The sequence below is a fragment of the Geospiza fortis genome, unplaced genomic scaffold (assembly GCF_000277835.1).
Source record: "Geospiza fortis unplaced genomic scaffold, GeoFor_1.0 scaffold112, whole genome shotgun sequence".
In the NCBI taxonomy this organism is placed as follows: Eukaryota; Metazoa; Chordata; class Aves; order Passeriformes; family Thraupidae; genus Geospiza; species Geospiza fortis.
This window is the reverse complement of record NW_005054298.1, coordinates 19739019-19747406: the sequence shown is the minus strand read 5'-3', so window position 1 is coordinate 19747406 and position 8388 is coordinate 19739019. Positions and strand designations below refer to the sequence as shown.

The following is an 8388-nucleotide window of genomic DNA, read 5'->3' as shown; positions in this document are numbered from 1 at the left end:
GCGGGTGCCTCCCTGCCGCGGCCAGCCCGGCAAAGGAGGCTCGGGGAGCGCTGCTCCGGCCGTGCTCCACAGCCGGGGACGGCGTGGTGAGAACCGGCTGGAGAAAACTCTAGTTTAAACTGTTGAACATGTGGGTTCTGCCAAGTAACGTTATTAAATTAGGCTTGCTTGTGCTTAACGTGCGCGATTTTACGGCAGGCAAACAAACAAAAAGGCTTCAAATTGTGTCTGGCAGCATTAGGTAAATGCAGCAATGAAAGGAAAACAGAAATTAGTACAACTAAGGTCAGTACAGAGTTAACAGGATAATCGGGATACCCTTTCTTGGAAGAAGCTCGTGCACCACAAGTGATTTCTAGTGAATAGAGGATGTCAAGTCTGTTCATTGTGTTTGGGCTGTGGATTTCATTTCATATGTAAACAGATGGCTTGCTTTCACTGATTTCCTGATCTTGGACTGGTACAATTTCTTAAAAGACTAAAACCAGTTTTTTTGGGTTTCTTAAAAATTGACGCCTGTTATATTATTCTGCGTATTGAACCCCATCTAAGAAGAAGTTTAGCACACGTTGCAAGATAGCTCCCTGCAAATAAAATCTATGCTGTGTTGGATTTAGCTACAGCGCTGTCTCCCATATTTATATTTCCTGCTCGAGTTCTTCAGGATGCGAAGGGTTCATAGGTCAAAGTAAACCATCTCTGTTGTTATATGTCTGATCTCGGCACTGACTTCACGGGACTTCAGGAGCTGCAGGTAGGGGGGCCCTGCAGATTGTCAGGCGTGGGGTGAGGATCAAGCTCTTCAACTTAGAAGTGAAAGTGAACACAGAGATCAAATGGCAGATTGGCTGTTTTGGAAAAAAAAACCCGCTGTTTATGTTACATTGTATCATTTTGAATTTGATGGTTTGAAAATATATAGTTTGTTACATTGGCACTGAAGGTAAATATTGTCATTTTCCCTAACAGAAAAAAAGTTTTTAGGCTGAAATACACACATTCTCCATGCTGAGTGTCATTATAATCTTTGTCTGCAAAAATGAAGAATATTTTAATTTTAACATTTAAAGAAAGTGGCATTCCAATATCAGGTACCTTTTTTTTAACTTATGTGATTCTTTTCCAATTTGTATGTGTTTGATTGACTGCATGACATATTCTATTAATACAAATTTGCATTACAAAGTAACTTGGTGGTTTTGTGTGTTATCACATCTGTTGTTACAGTAAATGTCATTGATACATGTAAAAGATAATGAGTCAAGAGGAGGTAGAGTAGGATGCTCTGCTGTGTCTGTCTAGTTTTTAAACATTATCTTGCTGAGGGTAAAACCTCAGAATTGCACCCTTTTAAGAAAAAAAAAGTGACAATAAAACAGTGCAACAAATATGGCTCATATGCATAAACAAATGAATGTGATGCCTTTCACAAATGTAAAAGCTTTACAGTATGTCTTAAACTATGAATGCAAGAGTGTAAGTTGTGTGAATGCAGAAGTGTATGTGAGTGCAATATCTTTGCAGATGTGGTTGTGATTAATTTATGGTTGAGCTAGCACAGCTTACTGTTTTGCTGTGAGTCCTCTGAGCTGGGGTGGCTTGCCACACTTTGTCTCAGCACATAACAAAGACAGACTACAGCATGCTTGCTTTGAGCTTCAGGAACAGTGTTCAGCCTTTACTATAAATGTTGGCTGCTGATGGATAGTTACATTTTCAGTTATTGCACTGGAGCTACCCATAGTAAATCCTTAAAAATATAACCCACAAAAGAGGGAGGTTTTGTTTATTTCAACGTAACCCCCTACCAAAGCAATATCAGCAAATCTGAAAGGCAAATTAAATGTCTGAATTAATTTATCTGTTTAAAGGCATTAAGCAGCTGTAACTGTACCATTTTAAATTTACATCTATCTTATATCAGTAAAATTGTCCTGAGCAAACAGGTCTTAGGGGAGTGGTTTCTTTGGTTCTGCTCACTCACGTAAACTCTGAGCTCAATATTGCATTTTTATTTTCTCTAGCCCATAATGATATATCACACTGAACCAAGTTTCACCATTCTCAGGCTGCTTCTAATAAGTTGTGCTCCAAAAGCATTTGACATAAATTGCCATGTCAACTTTGGTGGGGGAGGAAATTCTCCAAGTTTCCTGGGTCCCTTTCAATCGGTATGTACTTGTATGTGCACAGCAAGGGAGAGGAGAGGGTTGGGCAATGTCATAACATGCTCCAGGGAGTGTTTTATGGCTTGTTCAGTGCATAGGGCAAAGACCCTGCTAGAAGGGGACAGTCTGGAGACCAGGCTGACGTTGTTGCAGATCCTGGGTTAGCAAGGACGCACTTATCAGGAGGGTGAAAGTCAGATCCTGTTGGAGGCTGCCCTTTGCCATTGTCCTCAGAGCAGCCCACATTGCCACAGGAGCACTGCCTGCAGTTCACACCTTTGGGTGGCAGCTTGAGACTCTTGGGAAAGTTGGTTGTCAAAAGAGTTTCTAGTATTAATGATGTATCAACAGCATTTTTCTGCAGAAAACCACAAAAAGCCTAAGGGGTTCCTGATTTACCCCTTTTCAGTTACAGCCTCTTGGCAAGATTATGATGCAGCAATAAAGTACAAGGGAGGAAAAACATTAAGACCCTTCACTTTATCAGTTTTAGTTATTTTGAAATTCTTTTCTTCATCTTGTCATTGTCTCTCACTCATGCCCTTCCAAGATACCCTGTGCTGACAGCTGGCTGTATGGAAGCTGTGTAGGGGGCTGCCTGTGTTCCCCTGGTACAGATGATGAGTCTGTGATGTGGGTCATGGGAAAGAGGAGTTCAGCTGCCCCACAGATGGGAAGAGGAAGAGCAGCCCCTGTTGGAATTAGTCAGCAGTGGGAGAGCCTGGAAGTTGTTAGCTGGAGATACACCTCTGTTACCTCAGTCATGCTGGCTACTTCAGGCAATGTGTCACCCCAGCAGGGTTCATGGTTACACAGGGTTAACACTCACAGATGTACACTGTGATTCTGGCCTGTTCAGGGCCAGAACTTGGGCTCCAAGATCCTTTTGGGATCCAACTCAGGATATTCAATGACTGTGTGATAACATCACAAAGGCAGAAATAGCCTGTTGTGACCATAGGTGGTCACCCGTATGTGCCATGCCTTGTCATGGTGCCAGCCAAAGCAGGGTTTCACCAGTACATTCAGTTTGTGTTCCAGTGGCCAAGCACTTGGAATGGAAGTTTGATCTAAGTGGAAAGCACGTCCTGCACAAGGACTGCATGAGCAAAGGACTGGAAAACAGTCAATTTCTCTGAGAAGCAGAAAAAAGTTGCTGTCTGATCCTTTTGTTTGTTGCAAGTAATAGATGCAATAGGTTTGGTATCCATGTGAATTGCTTGTTAAGAGTCAGTAGGGGTTTTAAATTCATCTTATTCCACACAAAGTGTGCATTTTCACGTGCAGTGTGTGTAAATGTCTGGAACTTGAGCAGATGTCCAGTTCTATTACTGCTTTTCCTCCTACAGCACAGTCCTGTTGCCTTACAGAAGGTTGTGGTGATTATAGGTGTAGCCTCCTTTTTCTCTCTGACTGTTTCTTGCTGCCTGATGCAGCAGCTGGAATGGTGTATGAGCCATTCTCTGCCATCTCAGCACAGTCTGGTGGCTGCATGCCCAGCCTTTGGGCTGAAGCCACTTGCCTGGTTTGGCAGAGGTGGCTCAGGGATGCCCACCAGTCCTGCTGTGCTGAGTCCCTGCAGGGTAGCAGCTTCCTAGTGACAGGAAGAGCAATCAGTCACATTCCTATGGCTAGACTTCCTAAAGCCATCTGTTAATACCCTAAGATGTGAGATTGCACAGTGACAGGGCTGAGGTGCATGCTGTCGTTCCACTTGGATGACTCAACTATTGGAAAGATAACAAACAACATAGAGGGAAAAGGAGGGGAAGTATTAAGTTATCCCACTGTTTGCTTGTGTCTTTGAATATCCTGAAAAGTGTTTAAAGAAAGTCAACATTGTACTTTAAAAGAAAAATAGTTTTGTTATGTTTAGTTCTTGCGAGTTGTCCTTGTCTTTTATTAATTCCCTTCCTGTTCATTTATTTGCTTATCAACCCTCTTGTGTGAACAAAGGAAGACATTTCAAAACAGCCAGGAGAGATCTTCATGGACATATATGTCATTAGTTATCCATGCTCTTGCCTTCTTGCTCGGAGCCTGCCAATGGATAAAAACTCATCCCTGAGTATTGGTGGTTAAGAAATGAGAAACGAAGCAATTCTCTTTTAATCTTCAAAGTGCTTGCACTCTGATGAGTGGCTACAGCTGAATGGGATTAGAGACAGAGCTGTAGTCAGCATGACAGATACGGTTTTATAAGGAGATTATGAAAAAGAGCAGTTTTTAGAGAAGTCTTTAGGGAAAATACCAGAAAAGAAACAAGCAATACACTGCTACAGGCAGAAAGGGCAGGGACTGAGAAGCCAATGATCCTTCTGTTTCAGGTGTCCATGCATTTCTGAAAGAGCTCATAAGTAGTAATTTGCCCACTTAGCAGAATTGCTTCCACGGCTGTGAGCTCTGATGTCGTCCTTCACAGAATGAATTTTCTATGACTGTTTTCTACTATGGGTATGAAGTGAACCTTTTGAAATAAGTTCTTCCATACTTGAAATAATAATTAAGAAATTACTGTTTCAAGTTCTATGCATCTGTGATTAGTGTTCTCCATGCAAACTGTGCTTACTGGCTCATGGCTTCTTCAAAAGGTAGGATATACTTATTTTAGTTCAAGCACGTATTTTCTAATGTGTCATTCTTAATGAGAGAAATTTTTCTCTAAATAAATGTTTTCTTTGCTTGGGAAAGGGCATTAATTTTTAGAGTGCTTGGTTGGCACAGGTACAGAGAACATAAGTGCTCCTCTAATAAATGGCTCACAACAGGTAATGCTGCAGATTTTCTGTAGGATAGGAAATACTCAAAAATTAATCTGCTCATTTCTTGTCTTGTGTGCAGAGCCTTCTAAGAGCAGGAAATAAACAGATCTACTATTCGAGTTCTTCTCTATATTTTCTCTATATTTGGCCCTGAGCTATGCTTAAAACTTGTGGCTACCTGTGATTGTAAAGTTTATTGACAGAGCCCCTTAATTAAAGAGTCCAGTTGTACCAGGAAAGTGGTCTCTGAGTATGTTCCTTAACTGAAGTAGGTAATGGAAGCTTGTTCATGGAATTGGGACATTTATAGTAGGGTTTTTGTCACTACAGGGAACATAAATGTAGACTGATAGGACTGATATCTATCATGGATGCTTCTAGGCCAAAAATGAAGTGAAAAACTTTGAAAACTGTTTAAAGAGCATAAGGTGAGCAACAAAGTGAATACATATCCCATGTGGCACTGCCTGTGCTAGGTCTTTTTGAGCAGAAAAGCAGTGAATTCAAAGTGATGTTTTTAACCTGGTTGCAACAGATACTCTTGAAGTGGTTAGCCCTTACTTAAAATACTTGGGTTCATTCAATACTGACTGATACCAAGCTAATTTTACAGGGCATTTAAGCAATTCAACATCTAGTCACAATGGGAACTACAAATAGTCTAATTAGATGAAACTATTTAGGGATATTAGTACAATGTTTAGGTTTGGAGTTTTTTAAACATTTAGAAATTAAGGTGATTTGTTAAAAATTGAAACCATTTTAGAGAGAAACTAGACTTTCCAACTCCCATTCATGTGTCTGGGAGGAGAAATGTCCAGCTGCTGAGAGTTGTAAGAACATTTTCTCTTAGGTGCTGTGCTAACCTTTCATGATTTATAGAACCTAATGAAACAAATATGGAGAGCAGGCTTGAAAAGGTTTTGCCAGCAATGCAATCAAAAGAAAAAACCTGTATAGGATCTATTAACTAGTAAATTGGTATAAATTGATCAAAATACCAGAGAAGTGACACTAACAGTATAGACAAGCATGTAAAAACTTGAGTCATGGCTTGTCAGCTTAGTGCTTAGAAGTGTGCTTCACACAGTGGCTAGTATGAAATTGTGTTCCCTTTCAACTAAAAGTATTAGAATAAGAATCTAAAGAAATCAGTAGTTTGAGGATTGTTGCTGAAACTGAAAAGGACATGTCAAATTGTGTGCTCAAGTAATGAATTAAGGTGAGATTTTTAAATTTTCTCGAAGAAGATTCTCTTATGCTATCATCAGCTTAGGCTGATCATTGAACAATTGCGTCCCTTTCCTCCTTGACACCAGCAGATCCACTAAGAATGGAGACAGTCTGTGTAACACAGAATCTCATCTGATGATGTGAAAGACACTCTGAATGGGAGGATCTAGGAAGGTTTCCTGATGCACACTTCACATTGGCCAAGGGCTGATGTTTCAGGTGTAAATGTGGAGTTTCTTCTGTTTGTTTTGGACTCAGTTGTCTTTTTGTTTTGTCAGGTTTTGGGACTTTATTCTGTCACTAATTCTCTTCAAGAGGTCTTACCTGTTTTTTCAGCTGTACAAAAAGTTTTCCATTGACAGAAAGCACATCTCAGTGTCCAGAAAAGATTGTGTGTACTCACAGTGGCAGTACTATATTCATAATTTAAATACTGCTCTAATAGTAAACTCAAAGCACAAGCTTTTTGGAAGACTGTGCTATTTTTGTTGAATAAAGGCAGATTAATCAGGATCCCCCAGGGTGCAGACATGGGTAACTGCTCTGTGCAGTCTAAGCTGAACGAGCATTGTTGGACAATTCAGTTTTTTCTGAACGTGGGGTGTAGCATGCACAGCTCAGGCTACTGAGCTGCTCCACCCTGTGGACAGAGATTGTACAATTCTGCACACAAATGTCTTCACAAGGAAATAAAACACACCCGAGACATGGCCCAAGGGCTCTTCTGTAGTTATTAGCAGAAGATGAGATTCTTCCTCCTCTCTCATAAAATCATCACCTGGCTTGGTTATTCTTTCAGTGCCATGGATTGTATCTGGCTTGTGCATCTTCACAAATGATGGCAGAAAGTTAAAAACCTTCTAGATGTTGCTTTTTTGAGTCTGTGTTGAAACAAGGAAAAGTACCATTTAAAGTCTCAGAAATATTTGGTCTTCTAAAGCATTTAACAATGTAGCCAGGACTTGGTAATTGCATGGCATCTGGGCCTCAGGCACCCTCACTGGCCATGCCCAGGAAGATGCTGGGAAGAATTCCTGCAGTTCTCCATGCTGTTCTGAGGGTTTGGCTGTGTGTGGAGTGAGTGCTGGATCATTGTCCTGGTTCTAGTCAGGGAGGGAGGGAGGTTGGTCTGGTCGCACCCAGCTGGAAGCCAGTAGTGTTAATGTGTGTGCAGCAGCCTTCTGTGAATGTGTAAGAATTGGTTGGCATTTGACATTTACAGCACTCTGAATGAAAAAGGTATATAAAATGAAAATTATATATATGAAGTGATTTCAAAGTTATTGGAAATTGTGCTCATAGAATTCTATTTATTAATCTGTGACACTAATCCTCCATGATATATTTTGATACATTTCATCCCTGAATTTATTTTCATGACCTTATTAGCTGTTCTGTGATAAGCATCATGGAACACTGGTCATGTCAGGGCTGGTTTGCTTTTGGTTAAGATTTTGTTAATGTTGATGGGATGTGATAAAGTGGTCAGTTTTTCGTGTGACCAAAGCTTAGTCCCTTGGGAGAATGCATTAGGAGAACTGCATTCTCTGGTTGTGGCCCTCTGAAGAGGTTGCAGGCTGGACCTTCCTGCTCACATGAGTAGGTAACTTCCTTTTGGTGTCTGTCAGTTCTGTGAGGGAGCCACTGTCACATCCAGCTTTGGTGCAGGTGGCAGGATCCGGCTCTGCTGACCACACCACGTGGTTGGGTCTGGGTACTGCTGGTGCTGGTGGGAGGTGGTGGTTTCCTCTCTGCTACAGTGCTCATCTCCATCTCCTTCCTGCTTCCTTTGTTACAAGAACCGTCTTGCCATTTAAGAAGCTGAAATAAATGTTTTCTGATCTTGATCAGAAGCTGAATGTCCCAAGGCAGCTTGCTTGTGTGAAAGTTCACTCTAAACATAAAGGTAAAACTCTGCTTCCTAAATACTAGAATTGTTTTGTTGCCCACTGCATTGTGGTGTGCTACCACAGGTACAGAACTACAGCTGCAACCATTTAAATTACATAGCAAGTAGAGTAGAGCATCACAGACTCACAGAGGGGTTTCGGTTGGAAGAGACCTTAAAGGTCATCTAGTTCCTACACCCTTGCCATGGGCAGGAACACCTTTCACTAGAGCAGAGCCCTGTCCAGCCTGGCCTTGAACATTTTCAAAGATGGGGCAGCCACAACTTCTCTGGGCAACCTGTTCAGTGCCTCAGCGCCCTCACAGTATTTCATGTA

At 41.3% G+C, this 8388-nt stretch overlaps 1 protein-coding gene across 2 annotated transcripts in view; it reads left to right on the top strand.

Annotated features, from left to right (window-relative positions):
* Window positions 1-36: 36 nt before the first annotated feature.
* The window catches only part of CHN1 (chimerin 1), a 90100-nt gene continuing 81748 nt past the window's right edge, over window positions 37-8388 (top strand). For both annotated transcript variants that reach the window (XM_005415870.3, XM_031059059.1), the window contains exon 1: window positions 37-130. The gene's annotated coding sequence lies outside the window, so the exon portion shown is untranslated. The remainder of the gene's footprint in view (window positions 131-8388) is intronic.